General features: G+C 41.5%; 1 long non-coding RNA gene across 2 annotated transcripts in view; it reads right to left on the reverse strand.

Annotated features, from left to right (window-relative positions):
- LOC135113241 (uncharacterized) overlaps positions 1-21,309 on the reverse strand; it is a 163,308-nt gene extending 141,999 nt beyond the window's left edge. Inside the window, exon 1 of one of the 2 annotated variants that reach the window (XR_010274768.1) lies at positions 20,892-21,309. This is a non-coding gene — a long non-coding RNA (uncharacterized LOC135113241). The remainder of the gene's footprint in view (positions 1-20,891) is intronic. The other variant, XR_010274767.1, reaches the window with a different exon arrangement.
- Positions 21,310-23,521: the final 2,212 nt, after the last annotated feature.

Consider the following 23,521-nt stretch of genomic DNA (forward strand, 5'->3'; position numbering starts at 1 on the left):
GTAATAGTAATAATAATAATAATAATAATAATAATAATAATAATAATAATAATAATAATAATAATAATAATAATAATAATAACAACAACAACAACACAATCTTAATAACTCATCTAAACTTGCTATCTTCATATCAAACACCAACTCCCACGATCTCGCTGCAAAACACCACCTAGTACGTACTTTCTCCATCAGCCTCTCCACTCTTTCTTCCCGTTTACCGGCAAACTTTGAAGTTCTCCTCCTGTTTGTAATTTTCCTCCATCCTACGAAGTAAACTGTTGGAAAAGACCCTTCAGAAAATAGACTGGCCATCTCTCTCTTGATTCTAAAATGATTTTTTTGGGAGCAGTACTACAAACAGCCATTTCATTATTTTTCTCCCCTAGACGATCTTTCTTTCACTCAACATTGATCAGAAAGTGTTATAAATAATGTGTATAGTCTCTTAGTACTTCAATATTTTTTCCTCATATAATGAGGGTAAATAAATCAAAGAGGCAATCAAATCGGTTCTCGAGACTCTTGAATTTAATAACAAGATGTATCCCAGGGGGGAGAGAGAGAGAGAGAGAGAGAGAGAGAGAGAGAGAGAGAGAGAGAGAGAGAGAGAGAGAGAGAGAGAGAGAGAGAGAGAGAGAGAGAGAGAGAGAGAGAGAAATGATCAGCAATGTTTACCTGAGCAATCAAGGTATCCCAGTTTCTCATTTCCATCGTAATTACATCCATTGGGAACTGTGTCAATCCTCGTATATGCCCTGCACACACGTACACACACACACACACACACACACACACACACACACACACACACACACACACACACACACACACACACTCTCAGATAGATAGATAGTCTTATTGACAGGGTTGGCATTAAAAAAAAAAAAAAAAACTCACCAAAAAAGCCCACTCATAAAAAAAAAAAGCCTGTGTTTTTTTTCACGAATGTTTTACATATAAAAATTTTGTTTTATATGATATTGACAAATAAGGTCTATACATTTGCAGACGGCTCCCTATTTGATGAAGCAGCTTTCCTATCTATATTTCTAACAAAAGTGACACATGATTTATTTATTTATTTTTTATTTATTTATTTATTTATTTTTTTTTTTGGCAGCTGTCATTCGCTAGAACTGCCTTTGACATGAATTTTGGGCCTGCCTTCTTCCTCTCCCCCTCCACATCCCCACTGCCTTCCCTCTCCCTATGCAACATGCTTCTCATATCTCATTCATACATACATACATACATACATACATACATACATACATTGAGAGAGAGAGAGAGAGAGAGAGAGAGAGAGAGAGAGAGAGAGAGAGAGAGAGAGAGAGAGAGAGAGAGAGAGAGAGAGAGAGAGAGAGAGAGAGAGAGAGAGAGAGAGAGAGAGAGAAATGGGGGTAGCTTAGATGGAGGAGATAGGTTGGGGGTATGAGAAATGTAGAAAGAAGGAGGGAGTGGGGATGGGGAGGCGGACAAGGAGTGAAGTTGAGAAAGGAGCTGTGGCTTAATTGACACATCACGAGTTGTGGCCTATGATATTTACCTATTAGAATCTCTTGAATTGACATGTGGCTTAAGCTTAAAACAAAGGTAGGAAGGCTGCTTCATCAAGTATGGAGCTGTCTGTACATATACATAAATAATGTAAAAGTAGCCAAGACTAATCCGTTCATTTCCTGCACAGCACAAGTGAACACAGACTTTTGTCCAACCAGACCAACCTGTACCACCAAGACTTACACAAGTGTCTGTCCTTCAGATAACACTTCAAACCTTTTGTTTCACTCGATTAATTTTTAATTGCTTATTTATACTGATTTACATATAAATATAAAAATAAATGAAAAAATAAATAAAACTCAATGAAACCGAATAAACTCCCATAAAAACAATACTTTTTTTTTTACCCAGGCTTTTCCCAACCTTGCATATTGACCACACACACACACGCACACACACACACACACACATTCACTTACTCACATAAACACACACATTCACTTACTCGCATACACACACACACACACACACACACACACACATTCACTTACTCACACAAACAAAACACACAAATACACACTCACACGCATTCACTCACAAACAACAATCAAGATTTCCTTCCTAACTAATCCTACATATATTCTTCTCCTCCTCCTCCTCCTCCTCCTCCTCTCCTCCTCTCCTCTCCAAAGCCTTCTACTTTACTATCCTGTCTCTCATACTATGTAGTTAGTATAGAATAGTTAACCAAGCAACCTAGTAAGGATCCCAGGGTCTGTTGTTGCTTGGTCTTTCCTTTGTATTCCTTTGTATTCCTCCTCCTCCTCCTCCTCTTCCTCCTCCTCCTCCTCCTCTTCCTCCTCCTCCCCCTCCTCCTGTGCAAGTAATCGTCATCTGTCTTCCAGCGAAATTATATCAATGTAATCCCCTCCCTTCTTCTTCCTGAGTAATTTCTAAGTAAAGTCCCTTGCTTGTAATCTTAAAGTATATAATCTTCCTTCCATTTATTTATATGTTATTATATATTCTTTTATATCTTCTTATGTAATCTTATTTATGTAATCTTTCTCTTTCGCAAATAATTATAAATGATCACTTTCTATGAAATCCTATTTTGTATTTTTTTTTATATAATTTGTAATCCTCTCTCAACTACTACTCTTCTTTTTTCTTCTTTTCCTCCTCCTCCTCCTCCTCCTCTTCCTCCTCTTTCTTTGTCTTCCTTTTCCTCCTCCTCTTTTTCCTGATCCTCCTCTTCTTCCTCTTTCACTTCATCTTTCTCCTCATCCTCATCCTTTCCTTTTTTTATAGCATATTTTCCTCCTCCTCCTTATTCTTCTCTTCCTCCTCTCCTCTTCCTCCTTTAATTCTCATTATTCTTCACTTTTATTTTCTCCAGCACCGTTTCCGTTCATGAATTCTCCCCGTTCTTTTTTTTATTTTCCTTTTTTTTTCTTTTTTTTCTCTCTGTATATGAACGCCTCTCCTTCCGCTTGTATGTCATAGTGCCTGTCTGTCTGCCTCTCTCTGTCAGTCCCTCCGTCTGTCTGTCTGTCTGTCTGTCTTCTCTCATTCTTCCCTCTGTTTATCACTCATTATCTTTCCTCCCACTGTCATATTTTCTTCCTCCCTTCGTCCCTTAAAGAAATTCCACTGGAGGGATGATGAGAAGAGAGAGAGAGAGAGAGAGAGAGAGAGAGAGAGAGAGAGAGAGAGAGAGAGAGAGAGAGAGAGAGAGAGAGAGAGAGAGAGAGAATGCAGAGACAGTCCCGGTGATTATTTCTCTTGATTAAATCTCAGCACGAAGTTGGACTCTCTCTCTCTCTCTCTCTCTCTCTCTCTCTCTCTCTCTCTCTCTCTCTCTCTCTCTCTCTCTCTCTCTCTCTCTCTGATTCAACGTACCACTATTTATGTGTGTGTGTGTGTGTGTGTGTGTGTGTGTGTGTGTGTGTGTGTGTGTGTGTGTGTGTGTGTGTGTGTGTGTGTGTGTGTGTGCGTGCGTGCGTGCGTGCGTGCGTGCGTGCGTGCGTGCGTGCGTGCGTGCGTGCGTGCGTGCGTGCGTGCGTGCGTGCGTGCGTGCGTCCATGTTTGTATGAATCCCTGTATGTATTTTTGATAAGTCTGCCGCCCCTCTGAAAGAGAGAGAGAGAGAGAGAGAGAGAGAGAGAGAGAGAGAGAGAGAGAGAGAGAGAGAGAGAGAGAGAGAGAGAGAGAGAGAGAGAGAGAGAGGTAAATAGTGGGAAAGAAGAAAGCAAAGGGTAGAGGTGGAAATGGGTGGAGGAGGAGGAGGAGGAGCAGGAGGAAGGGAATGAACAACAAACTTGCCTGTCCCAGTAAAGTTTCGTGACAAAGTTTATCACGTCTCTAACTTTAAGTATAAACTGAGATGTTTGGTGAGCGGCGTGCGGGCTGAGGTCTGTGGTCTGCCGTGGTTTGTACTCGCGCCCCAGAAACTTCAAACTGCAAGACGCTGCCTTTTTTTTTTTTTTTTATTTGGGGGGGGGATTCACTTTATTTTTTCTTAACTGTACTACTACTACTATTATCATTATTATAAGACACGGTTAGTTTTTTTTTCTTTTCAGTAATATGTATAATTTTCCATGAGCCTTCAATAGCACTCGGTCTTGCCTTGTCGTGTTCCTGTCTGTACTCACTAAACTGACTAAAACTGAACAAAGAAACCATTACTACCGCTTCATCCTGGTCACTGCAATATATTCAATAAAACACCAATGATCTTTAAAACCTTGGTATATTTGATTTCACACTGAACTATAGTCACGATCCTGCTGCAGAATTTTGTTTGGTACTTTTCATTGTGTTATCTGTCACCGTCCATACAGATACAGAGCCGTGCAGTCATTTTCACCATCACAATTTTACCCTTAACCTCTTCCCCCTTTCCCTTATCATCACCATTAGCCTTCGAAACTCCATAGCAGGACAAAATACACTCCTAAAACTTCTCCTTTCCTCTCCGCTCTCTGCTGGCACTCTAAATATAAGAGAGGAGAACGAATAATATGAATAAGACTATTATCATTATCCTTATCATCATTAGTCCCTGAAATTCCACTGCAGGAGAAATACACATCTACCCTCTCTCTCTCTCTCTCTCTCTCTCTCTCTCTCTCTCTCTCTCTCTCTCTCTCTCTCTCTCTCTCTCTCTCTCTCTCTCTCTCTCTCTCTCTCTCTCTCTCTCTCTCTCTCTCTCTTTCTCTGCTCTAAATACGTTAGAGGAGACGCGTGATATTAAAGAGATAGAAGGGGATATACGTAGTCTTGTTGCCTCTCACTCGTTACCCATTGACAAGCAGCAGATAACCGTCCGGGGAATATTGCACGGTAGCTTAGGGGCGGAATCAATTTGCTCTTGTCGCCTTGCAAACTATATCTCTTCCTTTTCAACTGAGCTGGGAATAAGAGCAAGGTTAAATAGATGAGATGAGACGTGTGTGTGTGTGTGTGTGTGTGTGTGTGTGTGTGTGTGTGTGTGTGTGTGTGTGTGTGTGTGTGTGTGTGTGTGTGTGTGTTTCTTGGAGGGAAGGGTGGAAGTATAACGTACGTGTGTGTGTGTGTGTGTGTGTGTGTGTCCTTACGTTCGAAGCCACAACGCAGGAATGTTAAGCAGGTGAAGTCACAAATAATGCAAAAGAGTATAATTGCTCGTATTTTCGAACGCTTTGTTATCTCTTAAGGACCGACTTCAAAACCCACACAAAGAAAATACGTCGGGTTCGCACGGCTGTTTTTTCCTATTTATGCCGTACAATCCTTGAATCCTTGTTAAACTGTCATTAGCATCACCAAAACACCCTTGAAAGCACCAGTAACTTCCATTAAAGCCGAGTAAAAGTTGCCGGGATAAGACGCGGAAAAAGTTTGGGAATGCGAGCTTTCTTCCTATTTATTTGCATGCAGCACATTCCAGTAAGCCATATCGACTCCTCTCCTTGATGGATGGAGACAGAGCGCCCATTCCTTCCCTGAACAACTCCCGTGGTAAACGCCTCTCATACACGCTATCTATCATGCACAACATTTGCATGACTAGCGGTATGAATATTATCAGTATTGTGTATGAAAGTAAGGCATAAGAACAAAATGGTGTAAGAGAGTGAGGGAAGCTGTAAGGAACCGTTAGAGCTACACGTGGTAATCCTTGTATGAAATATCAGTGGTGTACAAAAGCACAAGAACATAAAGGATAAGAAAACGGGGGAATCTGCATGAAGCCATCGGACCTACACGTGGCAGTCCCTGTATAAAACATGCCTACTTATTTTCGACTATTATCCCCATCTATAAATCTATCTAATCTTTTAAAATTCCTTTTTGACTCGACACCATCCACTTGATTCCTGGACTCAATTCAATAATTTAATGTTCTTTTTGAGTATCAATTCATATGATAACACTTATAAATCTATAAATAACACATACACTTATCACATCCGAAGCATCGCTGCTAAGTATGTGTTAAGTCTCATTTTCTGTCAACCATTCTGAAATATCATATCTTAAAGGATTAATTTTAGAGGGCAGAGAAATGATCAGTCCGATTTTGAAGGAGGTTTTCCCCCACTAATGGTTTAGAATTCATATCAAAACTATCAGTATAATCATGAAACCATCCTTGAAAACGCTAATATCTTCCAGTTGTGGCTGCTAAAAATTATCCGTATTAAGACAAGTGTGTGTGTGTGTGTGTGTGTGTGTGTGTGTGTGTGTGTGTGTGTGTGTGTGTGTGTGTGTGTGTGTGTGTGTGTGTGTGTGTGTGTGCGTGTGTGTGGCCCAATCTCAACAGCCGAATAATACAAGAATGATAGTTGATAGCTACAAAAAGACACACATGATATTCTTAGTCTTTCTCTTCATGTGTGTTATTTAAAACAGAAAATATTGTGCCAGACTGCGAGGCAAACTCCTGATGGAAGACTGGTGTCATAACTTCATAATAAAAGTTCAATTCCAACGACACGATATTATAACAGTGATATTGGATACATCACGTTGATTTGAAAAAGTGAATGCACACACACACACACACACACACACACACACACACACACACACACACACACACACACACATACACACACACACACACACACACACACACACACACGGTATTTCCATCACAACTTGGAGGTTTCACGGAAGCATCATTAATTTGCATTCGTACCAATGTTCAAGAGAGCCTTCTCTCCAACAGAAAGATCTCCTCTTCCTCTTCTTCCACCACCCTTCCAAACCCTCATTCCCATCACCCCCATTCACCCATCACTACCCATCCCATCACAGGCCCCCACTCGTCCCCCTCATCCATTCCCATTCTCTTCTACATTTCACCCCTATCAACTACCCCCTCCATCCACCTCAATACCACCTAACACATCACCAACTCACCACCCACTCGTCACCCTCAAACACCCCCCACCCCCCACTCCAATCACTAAGCCCAAACACCACTCATGCCTAGCCATCCAGAACGCAAGACACAAAATGGGAGTAATGAGGGCAAGTCTTCCCGTTGGACTTAAAGAGTGCACCAATAAGTCTTCAAGTGCCTCTCATCGCTTGCTCGTCTCATGTTGGTGGAGGCCAGAGGAGTCCCGGTGAGCGACCCGCCAGCTCACAGTCAGTACCATTGTCTCAGCCGCATACTTTACAAACCACAGGAATAAGAGGGTATAGGAAAAAAAAAATGCCAGAGTAGTTTTCCGCTGACACTCAAAGATGAGCCAGAGGGTTAACTTCATAATAAATACCTTAGGCTTTCGTAGCCAGTCACTGAAAAAAACAAAGGAACAAAAGGACAAAAATAAGTAGCGCCATTCCTTGAAAAATACTTGAATAGTTTTGTAACAAACACTAACAAGAACATGTCACTCATTAAAAAAATAAGTTCTTTTTTTTTGTAATCACTCACTGACAAACAAAGTAACGTCACTCCATAAAAAAAAAAATTACCTCACTTTTCTTAACCTGATTAGAAGAAAACATATGGCGTCATTTCACAAAAAATAAAGAATAATTTTTCGTAGTTACTGAAAATAAAACAAGAACACACCCGAGTAAACCACGTACTGACACACAAAGGTCGAGGTTAACTCGGTACCAAGGGCCATTAGAGTGGTGGGATCAGATGGACAGGCAGATGGATAGAGTTACGCGGCGTTGCATCACCTTGGTATCGTCATTAGTCAGGCTCGCGTTGCTAATTAAATAACTTGTGGCTTTTTTTATCAGGTTACCAAACTTGACTTCATTCAGAATATAAGACCAGAACTGTTCACTGATGCCTTTGATATTGAATGAATGAGTATCTTAATAAGTGAGTTAAAGGCTAAATGACTGAGTGACTGGCTGATCTAATTAAACTGATTTTTCTTGTTCTAGGAATACTTTGTTTTCTTCATTTTGATCAGCATTAATTTCTTCTGATATCTTTACTTTATCTTGCTTCATATCTGTCACCATTCGTCATTTGGATTTTTCCAATTTGTTCTCATCTGTCTTCTTTATAACTTCATTCAGTTTACTATATTGTAAGCCACGTATCCCAAATCATACAGATACAGGCAACTCAATACCTTATAGATAAATAGGGGTTTTGGAAGGAAAACAATGTTAACTTACCGCACTTCTCAAATCAAGCCAGAAACAAAGAGTACAGAAAATCAGACAAGAGAAATGAGTTAGCAGCTAAGCGATGAAAAAGTCTAATAAAACCACTAAATAACATAAACACTACCAAAGGTGCGATCAGATCACACAGAGGATCATATTCTCAAACACTTTTGTCCGCACCTCGAGTACTTTCAAAAGTCTCTTGTTAAAGTGCCACAAGTTTTTTAAGTGTGTTTGCGGTTTTAGTGGCTTATTGACAAGCATTTTTATATTCCTAACAAGAGAGACGCTCTAGAGAACCTACTAAATATATATGTGGCCTTTGAAAAATAGTCATGGTTAAATTACACAGGCTTTTAAGGATTTTTTTTATTTATTTATTTTTTTATTATGGTTCTAGTGACAGACTAACATTTCTACATAGTTAATATCAGAAAAAAATCACTCTTGAGAACACGGCTAAAAATACCTTCAATTTTCAGCTAAACATCTGTGACCTTTTTAAAAATAGTCGCGATTAGAGAACAAAGTGTTTCTGAATATGGGCCTGAGGCGACTCGCGGGATCGGGGTGGAGTGCAGCGGGCATCAGTGTGAGTGGCGGATCACTCTTGTGGCCGCGAACATAAGCTGGTGACGATATTTCCTGTGTGGAAACGCGAGTCCATTACTGCTCGTGTGACAAAGGAAGGTATTGACAAGCTAACGTGCGGGTATAATGTTGATGACTGAGAGAGAGAGAGAGAGAGAGAGAGAGAGAGAGAGAGAGAGAGAGAGAGAGAGAGAGAGAGAGAGAGAGAGAGAGAGAGAGAGAGAGAGAGAGAGAGAGAGAGAGAGAGAGAGAGAGAAAGGGCTAATCTTCCCCGTAATCTGCATGACTACCCCCTCGTGGCTGATTTTAAACACAATTCCAGTTTACCTTTCAAGTTGCTTTCATGTCGGGCTTTGTTGGTCTTGTTCCGTGAGAAGTGAACGCCGTGGTGTTGCTTTGTGGTGATTTAGTGATGAAACTATTATTTGATTATTCAGTGGTGAGCGAATGACGAGACTATTACTTCTCTAGTGATGATTTAATAAAGAAACTATTGCTATCTGGTGGTTATCTAGTGATGAAACTATTGCCTACGTACATAATGGTGATTACATGAAGAAACTATTACTTAATATTAGTTATTTGACAGTGATTGACACATATTTATTATTACCATTTATTTTATTTTATTTTTTTCCTCTATGCTGGTTTCCTTCTCACACACACACACACACACACACACACACACACACACACACACACACACACACACACACACACACACACACACGAAAGTTAATTCCATGATAAATAAAACAGTAAAAAATAACTAGACAAAGAAAAACTGAGAATTCCTTGATGACAACAACAATAATGAGGTTTGTTTTTTTTTTCTTTGAGTGACAAAAGTAGACAACCAAGGGCGAAGAAATGAATGAATAATAACAGTGTAAATAAACATATCAATACTTAAATATAACACACTACAATAAATTCTGTAACACAACTCAAATAAATCTAAAACAAACAGATCATAAAACAAACAATAGCAAGACGATAAATACACACACACACACACACACACACACACACACACACACACACACACACACACACACACACACACAATAAAAGCACCAATCCCCAAAGCACCACAAAGCATCAGGCACGGCGGGGCGAGGGGAGCAAGGGAAGCTGGGATGAGATGCAAAGACCGCCAGTATGTTTTGTCCCGCCTCGCTGCACCGGCCGCGTCCAATATACTGCTTTGCATCGGCTTATTTATGAAGAATGGAGAGGCTCGCCAGCGGCCTCCAGAACACCTGACACGAATATTAAGCAGCACGCGAACCTCCGCCGTGGACAGAGTGAATTATTACCGCATGCATTTCAGTTTGTTTAGTGCAAATGTGGTAAGAAATGGTGTCTGGCTGCTTTCTCTCTTGCTACACTACCAGTTTATTTAGGGCAGGTCTGGTTGGTTGCAGTGGTTCTCTCTCTCTCTCTCTCTCTCTCTCTCTCTCTCTCTCTCTCTCTCTCTCTCTCTCTCTCTCTCTCTCTCTCTCTCTCTTAACCAATAATTATGCGAAAGCTGTTATACAGTCATTGCTTTTAACACACAGTTTGTTCAGGGCAATCCTGATAGGGAATAGTGTATGGTTTGATTTCTCTCTTGTAGCACTACCAGTTCGTTTAGTCCAGAGGGGGGGGGCTTGCTTCCTCTTACACTAACACACTGCCACACACGATATAGCTAAGGAAACAAATGTAATTCGGTCCTTTATATCTATTTTGGTGGAGGTAACTGGGACGGAAATGAGAAGGGAAATGAAAGGAAGGAGGAACAAAAGGGAGGGAAAATAAAGAGAAGAAGGAAGACGGGAAAAGTGGTAGGAATAGGAGGAGGGAATACGGGAAAGGTTTACATTAATTAGTTAACGTTTGTTGTCGCTTTATCTCTGTCTGTCTGTCTGTCTGTCTGTCTGTCTATCTGTCTGTCTGTCTGTGTGTGTCTGTCTGTGTGCATATAGCGTACTTTTATTTAATCGTTAATCTACGTTTGTTTACTTTTCCGTCGTTATTTAACACTCTCTCTCTCTCTCTCTCTCTCTCTCTCTCTCTCTCTCTCTCTCTCTCTCTCTCTCTCTCTCTCTCTCTCTCTCTCCCCCCGTCACACTGTCTCTAGTATAGTAGAGAGTGTTATTCATTTCCCAACCCTCGTCACAACCACAATCGCTTCCTGAAAACGCCAGCACTTCTAGTCATAGGAGAGCTGAAAGTCTTTGACGAGATTATGAAAGTGTTGCATATGAAAGGTGTGTGTGTGTGTGTGTGTGTGTGTGTGTGTGTGTGTGTGTGTGTGTGTGTGTGTGTGTGTGTGTGTGTGTGTGTGTGTGTGTGTGTGTGTGTGTGTGAGAGAGAGAGAGAGAGAGAGAGAGAGAGAGAGAGAGAGAGAGAGAGAGAGAGAGAGAGAGAGAGAGAGAGAGAGAGAGAGAGAGAGAGAGAGAGAGAGAGAGAGAGAATAAATGATGAAAAAACTATCTTTTAAACAAGAGAAGGAAATAAACGGCAGAGAAAGAACTAAAGAAACTGAAAAGATTAGGAGAAGGGAAGAACGAAATGAAAGAAACAATAGAGGAGGAGGAGGAGGAGGAGGAGGAGGAGGAGGAGGAGGACGAAGGGAATAAAGTATGCAGACAAGTATATATATTTATGCATAGTAAGCGGGTATTTGGCAACCTGTTCGTAATACATTCAATTTACACTCGTTTGGATTTAATTATTTTGATCTTACCTGCACAGAAGTTATCTATTATGAAAGGTGGCATGTATGTACGTATGTATGGAGAGATGAATGGATGTATAGATGAATGAATAAATAAATGGATGCATGTATAAATGTTATTTACGAGCTGTATCCTTACCTACCGTTCCCACCCCTTCCTCCCCTCTACCCCCCTTTCCCTCCCTTCCCCAACATACAGTACATCACCGCCCGCCAGTGTGTGGGCAAGATAGTGTCAACGGGATGCATTGTAAGACCCCAAACATTCTGATACTTCAAACATTTCCACAAGTATATCCTACAGAGATCCGGAGAAGGCTTGGGACCCCGTATCTTTCAGGTGTCAGGCGTGGAGGAGGAGGAGGAGGAGGAGGAGGAGGAGGAGGAGGAGGAGGAGGAGGAGGAGGAGATCAGAGAAAGTGGGAAAATGCAAGAATAATGATAAATAAGAACTTTGGTAGAAGAGAGAGAGAGAGAGAGAGAGAGAGAGAGAGAGAGAGAGAGAGAGAGAGAGAGAGAGAGAGAGAGAGAGAGAGACAGAGAGAAATTATAGCAAATAAGATACCAGAAAATACGGGAGACAAAAAAAAGTGAATTAGCAATATGAAGAAGAAGAAGAAGAAGAAGAAGAAGAAGAAGAAGAAGAAGAAGAAGAAGAAGAAGAAGAAGAAGAAGAAGAAGAAGAAGAAGAAGAAGAAGAAGAAGAAGAAGAAGAAGAAGAAGAAGAAGAAGAAGAAGAAGAAGAAGAAGAAGAAGAAGAAGAAGAAGAAGAAGAAGAAAAGGAAAGAAAAATAAACAAGAAGCAAAGAAAATGAGAAAGATGATGAAATAAAAGAATGTACAAAAAAGATGATGATGATGGCGATGATAATGATGAAAACGAAAAGGGAGAAGAAAAAGACAAGAACGAAGAACAAGAGAACAAAAAATAAGAAGACTAGAACAAAAACGAAAAGGATAAGGAAAAAAATACGAACAAATAAAAACAAAAAATATAGAAAAGGATGGAAAGCAAAAATAACAGAAAACGAAATAAAAAAGAGCAGAGGGGAGGCGAGAAAGAGGAATAATGGAAAGGAAATGGAAAGGAAAGAAAGGGAAAGGAGAAAAAGAAGGGGAGGAATAAGGGAAGGAAGAAGAGGAAAAGTGGCAGCCAATAGGAAGAGAATGGAAGGAACTGATGCAGGAGGAGGAGGAGGAGGAGGAGGAGGAGGAGGAGGAGGGCAGAGAAATTTTTACTGGGCTAATAGAGAGAGAGAGAGAGAGAGAGAGAGAGAGAGAGAGAGAGAGAGAGAGAGAGAGAGAGAGAGAGAGAGAGGTAATATCAAGTCAATTAAATGGGCGAATGAGAGAAGATGGCAGTACGGAATCTCTCTCTCTCTCTCTCTCTCTCTCTCTCTCTCTCTCTCTCTCTCTCTCTCTCTCTCTCTCTCTCTCTCTCTCATGCGTAATACAGTTTAAATTACAGTACAGTATTATATTACATCATACGTTGGTTTGAAAAATACATATATATATATATATATATATATATATATATATATATATATATATATATATATATATATATATATAGAGAGAGAGAGAGAGAGAGAGAGAGAGAGAGAGAGAGAGAGAGAGAGAGAGAGAGAGAGAGAGAGAGAGAGAGAGAGAGAGAGAATGGTATGAGATCAGTTAAATAAATTAATGAAAGGAGAGAGTTGTACGCAATTTCTCTCTCTCTCTCTCTCTCTCTCTCTCTCTCTCTCTCTCTCTCTCTCTCTCTCTCTCTCTCTCTCTCTCTCCTTTCCCTTCCATTTGCTTCCTTTTATTCCCTCTCTCGCCTTCCCTCCATATTTTGTTATTTAGTTTTCTGCTTCTTTTCCTCCCCTTCTCTTCCTGTTGCTCTCCCCTCTCTTGTATTATTCCCCCTCAAACGCTTCTTCCTCTTCCTCCTTTCTTTTGCTTCCATTTAGTTGCCACACACACACACACACACACACACTTTTTTTTTCTACAAGTAAATCTCGAGGTATTGATTTTTTTTAAATTTACTTATATTCCTCTTTTTCTTCTTCAACTTCCTTTATTTTCTCTTTCCTCCTCGCCCTCGTCCTTCTTCTCTTCCTCCTCCACCTCCTCCTCCTCCTCTTCCAATTCCTTTTTCTTCCTCTTCTCTTCCTTCTTTCCTTCTGTTTTTTTTATACCAGTGTTATTTTTAGCCGTCCTCTTCCCTCTTATCCTCCTCCTTCTCCTCCGTCTCCCTTTCCTAATGTTTCTACTCCTTCTTCTTCTTCTTCTTCTTCTTCTTCTCCTCCTCCTCCTCCTCCTCCTCCTCCTCCTCCTCCTCCTCCTTTCCTTCCTTCAATCTTCCTTTGAGATGTTGAACTAAATGATACTAAATGATAAATGATTGCATTCGTTTATTCTTTCATTCATCCAGGTCATTCACTCTCTCTCTCTCTCTCTCTCTCTCTCTCTCTCTCTCTCTCTCTCTCTCTCTCTCTCTCTCTCTCTCTCTCTCCTTTTTTCATATTTTTATAGGGATTTCTGCTCCTGGTTTCAAAACAAGTCATTAGACTCATAGGGAGAGAGAGAGAGAGAGAGAGAGAGAGAGAGAGAGAGAGAGAGAGAGAGAGAGAGAGAGAGAGAGAGAGAGAGAGAGAGAGAGAGAGAGAGAGAAACATTCTTAAAATTTAAGTCTTTAAAATACCTCCTTATTCCTACAACAACTTTCCTCCTCCTCCTCCTCCTCCTCTTTCTCCTGCTCTTAGTCATCCTTATCTTATATGAAAACAAATAGCGCTAACCTCCACAATCTCTCTCTCTCTCTCTCTCTCTCTCTCTCTCTCTCTCTCTCTCTCTCTCTCTCTCTCTCTCTCTCTCTCGTGTACTGTACATTCACAAACGTTCACACAAAGTTGCTTAATTAATCAAATGTCCTTCTGTAAGCTTTCACTAGTTTCTGTTAATTCAAAACGTTTGTCTTACTGAGAGAGAGAGAGAGAGAGAGAGAGAGAGAGAGAGAGAGAGAGAGAGAGAGAGAGAGAGAGAGAGAGAGAGAGAGAGAGTGTGTGTGTGTGTGTGTGTGTATTTAAGTTCCATGATTTCTAATTCAAATTTTCCTTTTCCCTTTCTCCTCTCTTTGCTTTTCTTCTTCTTCTTCTTCTTCTTCTTCTTCTTCTTCTTCTTCTTCTTCTTCTTCTTCTTCTTCTTTTCCTCCTCCTCCTCCTCCTCTTGCTCCACCTCCAGTTCACAATAATAAATAGTACAATCTTTTCTCTTTTTTTCCTCCTCTCCCTCCTCTCCCCGTCTCTCCCTCTCTTCCCTCTCATTTATTCCTGTCTTCCCTACTACACTTTTTTTTTCTCTCCCCCTCCCTCCTCTTCCTCTGTTCCCTTTCCTACACTTCCGTCTTTTAATCCCCAGACATTCATCTTCCCTTCCAATCTCTCTCTCTCTCTCTCTCTCTCTCTCTCTCTCTCTCTCTCTCTCTCTCTCTCTCTCTCTCTCTCTCTCTCTCTCTAAAACGTAAACACACAAACATGTTTCTTCTTATATCAGTCAATCAGTCAGCTAATCATTCATTCAGTCAATCAGTCAGTCAGTCAAGTCAGTCAGTCAAGTCAGTCAGTCAGTCAGTCAGTCAGTCAGCCAGCCAGCCAGCCAGCCAGCCAGCCAGCCAGCCAGCCAGCCAGCCAGTCAGTCATCCAGCCAGCCAGCCAGCCAGCCAGTCAGTCAACAGGTAAATAAAAAAAAATAGAAATAGACAAAAAATAATCAGGTTATGGTAATGAATTCCACTAATTGAAGCACTAAAAGTTGGAAAAAGTTGTGCCTCCTTTTGCGTCCAGAAAACAAAAGATTGCATTAGAGATGAAAGGAAGACACATGTAAAGAAAGAGGTCAGGTAAGGTAAGGTTAGGTCAGGTCAGGTTAGGTTAGGTCAAGTCAGGGTAGGTTAGGAAATGTAAAGTCAGGTAAGGTTTGGATAGAATAGGATAGGACAGGATAGGATAGGATAGATTAAGTTAGGTTAGTTTAGATTACGTAAGGTAAGGTAAGGTAAGGTAGGTAAGGTTAGGTTAGGTAAGGTAAAAGTAAAGTAATGTAATGTTAGGTTAGAATAGATTAGATTGGATTATGTTAGGTTAGGTTAGGTTACGTAAGGCAAAGCAAGGCAAGGCAAGGCAAGGCAAGGCAAGGCAAGGCAAGGTAAGGTAAAAGTACAGTAATGTAAAGTTAGGTTAGAATAGATTAGGTCAAGGTAGGCTAGGTTAATAGGATGCGTTATGATATTCTGCGTAGAGTTAGGTTAGGTTAAGTAAAGTTAGAATAGGTTAGGCAAGATTAAGGTATTGGGGCTAGATTTATAAAACGTGGGGGGGGAGAGAGAGAGAGAGAGAGAGAGAGAGAGAGAGAGAGAGAGAGAGAGAGAGAGAGAGAGAGAGAGAGAGAGAGAGAGAGAGAATGAAGCAATTTTCCTCCCTCCCGCTGTGTGCCGTAAGCTACTCATGAGGGGTCTCTCTCTCTCTCTCTCTCTCTCTCTCTCTCTCTCTCTCTCTCTCTCTCTCTCTCTCTCTCTCTCTCTCTCTCTCCCTCTTCTTCACATCTAAACCTAATAAATAGCCTAACTTAACCTATCCAGAGATAACCTAACATTACTTTACCTTGCCTTACCTTACCTTAAAACCTAACCCTTTTCTGGGACTGGAATCTCAGTGGGCTTTTTTTTTTATTTGATTTGTGTTGCCCTTGCCCAGTGTTCTTCTTACATAAAAGAAAACTAGCCTAACATAACCTGACCTAACTTGACCCAACACAACATTTTCCAGGTAAGCAGGGGTTCATCAAGCAGCTTTCATCAAGAGCTCACCAGAACTAGAATAGGTAAAAATATCTTCCGTTCAACTTCACCTTTGTAACACCTATCTGTATCTTCTCCTATCGCTCCAATCCCTCCTCAGGATCCCCCTAAGCGAAGGTGCCTCTGGCGTTTTGCCTCTGCTAGTTGGGGGGACCTGAGGAGGTATTTTGCTGATTTTCCTTGGAATGACTACTGCTTCCGTGTCAGAGACCCGTCTTTGTGTGCTGAGCGCATGACAGAGGTGATAGTGTCTGGCATGGAGGCGTACATTTCTCTCTTTTTCTTGTCCTAAACCTTCTAAACCTTGGTTTAACACAGCTTGTTCTCGTGCTATACATGATAGAGAGGTGGCCCACAAAAGGTACTTAAGTCTTCCATCACCAGAATCTCATGCACTTTATATTTCTGCCCGGAACTATGCCAAGTCTGTTCTCCAACTAGCCAAAAACTCCTTCATTAACAGAAAATGTCAAAACCTTTCAAGATCTAACTCCCCTCGTGACTTCTGGCATCTAGCCAAAAATATCTCCAATAACTTTGCTTCTACTTCTTTCCCTACTCTATTTCAACCAGATGGCACCACTGCTATCACATCTATTTCTAAAGCTGAACTCTTCGCTCAAGCATTTGCTAAAAACTCTACCTTGGACGATTCTGGGCTTGTTCCTCCCTCTCCTCCACCCTCTGACTACTTCATGCCATCTATTAAAATTCTTTGCAATGATGTTTTCCTTGCCCTCGCTGGCCTAAACCCTCGGAAGGCTTATGGACCTTATGGGGTCCCTCCTATTGTTCTCCGAAACTGTGCCTCCGTGCTTGCACCTTGCCTAGTCAAACTCTTTCTGCTCTGTCTGTCAACATCTACTTTTCCTTCTTGCTGGAAGTTTGCCTACATTCAACCTGTTCCTAAAAAGGGTGACCGTTCTAATCCCTGAAACTACCGTCCTATTGCTTTAATTTCCTGCCTATCTAAAGTTTTTGAATCTTTTCTCAACAGGAAGATTCTTAAACATCTATCACTTCACAACCTTCTATCTGATCGCCAGTATGGGTTTCGTCAAGGTCGCTCTACTGGTGAACTTCTGGCTTTCCTTATTGAGTCTTGGTCATCCTCTTTTAGAGATTTTGGTGAAACTTTTGCTGTTGCCTTGGACATATCAAAAGCTTTTGATAGAGTCTGGCACAAAGCTTTGATTTCCAAACTATCCTCCTACGGTTTCTATCCTTCTCTCTGTAAATTCATCTCAAGTTTCCTTTCTGACCGTTCTATTGCTGCTGTGGTAGACGGTCACTGTTCTTCTCCTAAATCTATTAACAGTGGTGTTCCTCAGGGTTTTGTCCTGTCACCAACTCTCTTCTTATTATTCATCAATGATCTTCTAAACCAAACTTCTTGTCCTATCCACTCCTACGCTGATGATACCACCCTGTACTTTTTCACGTCTTTTCATAGACGTCCAACCCTTCAGGAGGTAAACATTTCACGCAGGGAAGCCACAGGAACGCTTGACTTCTGATCTTTCTAAAATTTCTGATTGGGGGCAGAGCAAACTTGGTATTGTTCAATGCCTCAAAAACTCAATTCCTCCATCTATCAACTCGACACAACCTTCCAGACAACTATCCCCTCTTCTTCAATGACACTCAACTGTCCCCCTCTTCTACACTGAACATCTTCGGTCTGTCCTTTATTTATAATCTGAACTGGAAACTTCACATCTCATCTCTAGCTTAAACAGCTTCTATGAAGTTAGTCGTTCTGAGACGTCTCCGCCAGTTTTTCTCATCCCCCCCCAGCTGCTAACTCTGTACAAGGGCCTTATCCGTCCATGTATGGAGTACGAGTATGCTTCACATGTCTGGGGGGGTTCCACTCATACTGCTCTTCTAGACAGGGTGAAATCAAAAGCTTTTCGTCTCATCAACTCCTCTCCTCTAACTGACTGTCTTCAGCCTCTCTCTCACCGCCGCAATGTTGCATCTCTAGCTGTCTTCTACCGCTATTTTCATGCTAACTGCTCTTCTGATCTTGCTAACTGCATGCCTCCCCTCCTTCCGCGGCCTCGCTGCACAAGACTTTCTTCTTTCTCTCACCCCTATTCTGTCCACCTCTCTAACGCAAGAGTTAACCAGTATTCTCAATCATTCATCCCTTTCTCTGGTAAACTCTGGAACTCCCTGCCTGCTTCTGTATTTTCACCTTCCTATGACTTGAATTCCTTCAAGAGGGAGGTTTCAAGACACTTATTCATCAATTTTTGACCACTGCTTTGACCCTTTTATGGGACTGGCATTTCAGTGGGCATATTTTTTTTATTGGATTTTTGTTGCCCTTTGCCAGTGTCGTTCCTACATAGAAAAAAAAAAAACACGGACACGATATAATATAAACCTAATGTAAACTGATCTAACGCAACATTTCCAGGCGAGCAGACGTCATTGCCTCATCATAATTGCCTTCACCTTGGTAGCATACTGACACGATACAAAACTAACCTAACGTGACGTAACCTAAGCAAACAACATTTCCAGGCAAGCAGAGATCATTACCATCATTAAGTGCACATCACGGCTCCAACATGAGGTCAAATTTTTCTCTGTTCCCTCAGCAGATGCCAATTATCCTCAGTCAACCGTCAGTCTCACGATTACTTCAGTGTCCCCTTCAGCTGAGTCGGGAGATTTACTCAAGAGCTCGTTTTCTTCCAGCCTGAATGATTGAAGTGGCTCAGCTTGCCTTCGCTTGGCTTGGCTCTCTCTCTCTCTCTCTCTCTCTCTCTCTCTCTCTCTCTCTCTCTCTGTGTGTGTGTGTGTGTGTGTGTGTGTGTGTGTGTGTGTGTGTGTTAGGCGATCGAGTTAGTGTATGATTAGGTTATGTTGTCTGTTCCTCTTTCTATGTTAAGCGATCGATTGAGTGAGTGAGTCAGTCAGTGAGTCAGTAGTTAGGTTAGGGTCGATGTTTAGTGAAGGGACGATCTTTTTTTTTTTTAATGCATAATTACGTTTGAGTATTCTTTGTCAGTTTCTCCATTTCTTCTCTCCCTGTCTCTCGGCATCTCCGTACACCTTATCAAATTCTTCTAATTTCTCGTCTATTCAGCAATCTCTCTCTCTCTCTCTCTCTCTCTCTCTCTCTCTCTCCTCTCTCTCTCTCTCTCTCTCTCTCTCTCTCTCTCTCTCTCTCTCTTCATTTATATTTCTATCTATGTATCTATCTATCAACGTTTCATCTCCACTTTTTTTTCCATCTCAATTTTTAGTTTAGCCTTTCGTTCAACAATCTCTCTCTCTCTCTCTCTCTCTCTCTCTCTCTCTCTCTCTCTCTATCTCTCTCTCTCTCTCTCTCTCTCTCTCTCTCTCTCTCTCTCTCTGTTCAAGGACAGCGCTGAATTGAGTTTACCCACAAGGCATTTATGTTTTATAATCCTTCAGGTCAGGACAGGAATGAGAGCGGATCTTCCATCAACAAGCGAGGCAAGGGAGGCGTCCTTTCCCTCGCCCAAGTGGGATCTGCGGGGCTCACTGCATTGCCTGACCCACGCTACCCCAGCCCTGCCCCTCCATTGCCTTGCTTCCCCCCCAGCACTGAATGGTATAGACTCAGCGGTTGGCAGGGCAGAGTCAATAGGGAAGTTTAGAGTATTGGGGATATTCATGAGTGGAGAAGAAGGGGAAATAATATTATGTCGGTTTAGTTTATACGTTTGTACAGTGAATGCCACTTGTAAGCCTGATATATTCTTGTAGCTTCACTTGTTTTAAGGTGTTAAGAGCGTGTAAAGAATCTAACACTATTTGTCATCTTTTTAGTTACCTACGTAATAACACACACACACGCATACGTGCAAACACACACACACACCATAACACAAGAATATAATGCAAATTCCAAGAAGCTATCAGATTAAAAACTTATAAGACCAATTAGCTATAAGAACATTAAAAAAAATCATAAGACCAGTGATTATTGGGACATCAAGAACTTCAAACGGCCAGTGATAAATAAAATAAACCATCTGAGTAAATCGTCAAAACTGTGCCTTGAAAACATCCGAAGCATCACTGAATTAACGATAATATCAAAATGGAAAATCCCAGTTCCTAAGGAGCTAAGATTGTGATGGGCAGGGAGAGAAAGAGGAGGATAATGAATGAGTGATCTAAGACGCTGTAGCCCGTTTCCTAAAAGTTCCTCTATGCGCAGATAAAACAACAACAACAACAACAACAACAACAACATTAACTAAACACTTGCACGAAACAGTCACACTATTAAAATGAACAGGAACATGGAGACCAACTGAAATGGGAAGGCAAAGAGAAGGGTTGACAAGTGGTGATTAGGTACGCTGCATCCTGTTTCCTACTAATTTCTCAATGCACAAATAATAAACAACGACTAAACAGATACGAAGAACATGAGATGCTCAGAAACACAGATGCCCAGAACAAATACACAAAATATGGGACCAAAAACACTGCAGCCTGTTAACCTTCGAAGTCCTCTAGACACAAATAATAAATAAACAAAACACATGCACACAAAATAGTGTCGAGTACATTACCAACATCGACAGGAACACACACCGGTCAGAGCAGGGAGGGAATATAACGCCTTTACGGAGACTGGGACGCGATTCCAACACCCAGCGACTCTCCACGGCACAGTTTGCACCGCCGCCCCGCAGTTCTCACGACCACGGCACACAGCAATGTTACGGAGGCACAATTACCGAGGAAACTAACACACGGGCCGTCACCTTTACGTCACCACGAAGTAATGGAGAGGCGAGCAAAACTGAGACTTACGGAATGAGTATCTCAGTTCGTTCAGTTTACAGCACACGGTATTGATACGGACGCACAAGTACAAAGGAAACTAATACGTGGTACGCCGTCTTTAAGTAACCACGCGGCAGTGATGAGGCGAGCAGGACTAAGACGGCTGAGAGTTACAGATTCAGTATCTCAGTTAGGAGGTTCACTGTTTCGAGTATTCATCACGCAGCTAAGCCAAATGTCCACGGTCCCACAGTGCGGGAAATATCTACAGCATTCTTTGGTGTGTAGGAGAATACGTGAATTAAGGATGAGGTGTAACACAAGACCTCCAGGGGGCGTGCTTATATTCAATGGGCTTTATTTTCACGTGAAACTAACCCGCGCTGACTCGAATCATACATTGAAGCGTTACGTTGCCAGATTCGCCACGGAACATTAATCCAAGATGTGTGTGTGTGAGTGTGTGTGTGTGAGAGAGACACTACCTATCTAGCAACCTCTCCTGCTAGCCAATAAGAATAACACATGGAAGCTACACCCCGCTATCCTTTCCCCCACTACCACTTCCCCTCTCCCTCCGAGTTCCATCTCCCCCATTTACCCACCTGCCCCTCATACTCCCTGCCAACTAACTACGCAGCAAGAATTCACTGATGCGTATATGTACTGCGTGTGTGTGTGTGTGTGTGTGTGTAGTCAGTCACTAATGGCAGGCTGGTAGTAATGGCAGCGTAGTGTGGTATATCATTTATTGAGTGCCGTGTACAAAAACCATGAAAGGCGCTAATGAGCCGAGAGAGAGAGAGAGAGAGAGAGAGAGAGAGAGAGAGAGAGAGAGAGAGAGAGAGAGAGAGAGAAGAGAGAGAGAGAGAGAGAGAGAGAGAGAGTATTTATAACTGCATGATTTCTATTTGTATGATTTCTCTCTCTTTTTTTTCTTTCTTTATTTATTTATTTGTTGTTTGGCTGGGGGTACACTCACTGCTAGCACCACCATTGCTATTTGTGGCAGTGTGTTTCACTGTCATTATAATCATCATCATAATTTTCCTCATCATTATCCTCAACTTTCTCTTCCTCTTCCTCCTCATCCTCTTCTTCCTCCTCGTTCTCCTTTTCCTCCTCTTCATCATCATCATATTCTCCTCCTCTGCCGCCTCCTCGTCATTAGAAATTCGTTCGTCTCCTCCTCATCCTCCTCCTCCTCATCATCATCATCATTATCATCATCACCACCATAATAATCTCCATCTTTCTCATCACAATCATCACAGCCGCCTTCTCCTCCTCCTCCCCCTCCTCCTCCTCGTCATCATCATCATCGTCGTCATCATCATCATCACCATCATCATCATAATTATCATCATCACCATTGTCATCATCATCAACATCACCATCACCACCACCATCATAATTTATTTCTGATAATACTGCAGTACATAATGTCTTCCTAATATCCTTTAAGCATCATCATTTCTGTCTATTCCAGGTCACCCAAGCAACACTTCTCACTTCTCTCCAACTCTAATGATCATTATTCTGTCAGCACTGCCTTGTTTTACCATCCATTCGTTGACATTCTGCTTCCCTAATTGTTTGACTATCACTGGCTCTGCGCTTGATGTTCCCTGCGTATGTTAACTTATTTCTTCAATGCACTATCAGCATCAAGAAGCGGAGTTGCGATTCGCTTAAATAGAGATGCTGTGACTTTCTCTATATATGACGAGGATGGACGAGATCACGACCGAATATATCGGGTCAATTTCACAGTTTCTTCGTAAGCTATTCAAACGAAACACTCCTCTTATTTGTTCAGGAGATTACCAACTTGAAAAGCGTTTTTGGTTGGATAGCTTACGAAAAGACTGTGGAATTGATCCTTTTGCCTTACCAGTTCCAATTTTCGGTACTCTCCCAAACGAAAAGCAGTGGGCAAAGTTGATTGTGGAACCTGATGACGGCTAAAGTACTTTTGTTGGTTAGCTAGGAAGAGAAAAAGAGTGACTCTGGAACTGGCCTGTCAGCAATAAGTCGGTAGTTTGATGGGTTAGATTGGATGGGGATAATAGGTGGAAAAAGATAGGCATGTTTTGTACAGGGACTGCCACGTGTAGACCTGATGGCTTCTTACAACTTTCCTTATTTTCTTATGTTCTTATGTCACCCTTTTTTTAGGAGGAGGATGAGAGAAGTCAGACTATCGCCTTCCACCTCCCTGGACTGCGCCTCGTGAGTGTCTTTAACCCTTTCACTGTTATTTAACACATTTTTTTAATCACTAACTACTCCAAGACATATTTTCTTCTTCTAAATTGCGAAATCTGTTTTTTTTTTATACCTTTTCTTTCCTGTAGATGCTTATGAAGAGAACATACATTGCTTTTAGTGTTGTGAATTGTTGCATACCGCAGTGAAAGGGCAACAGGGTCTTG

This window comes from Scylla paramamosain, chromosome 25 (assembly GCF_035594125.1).
Source record: "Scylla paramamosain isolate STU-SP2022 chromosome 25, ASM3559412v1, whole genome shotgun sequence".
NCBI lineage: Eukaryota > Metazoa > Arthropoda > Malacostraca > Decapoda > Portunidae > Scylla > Scylla paramamosain.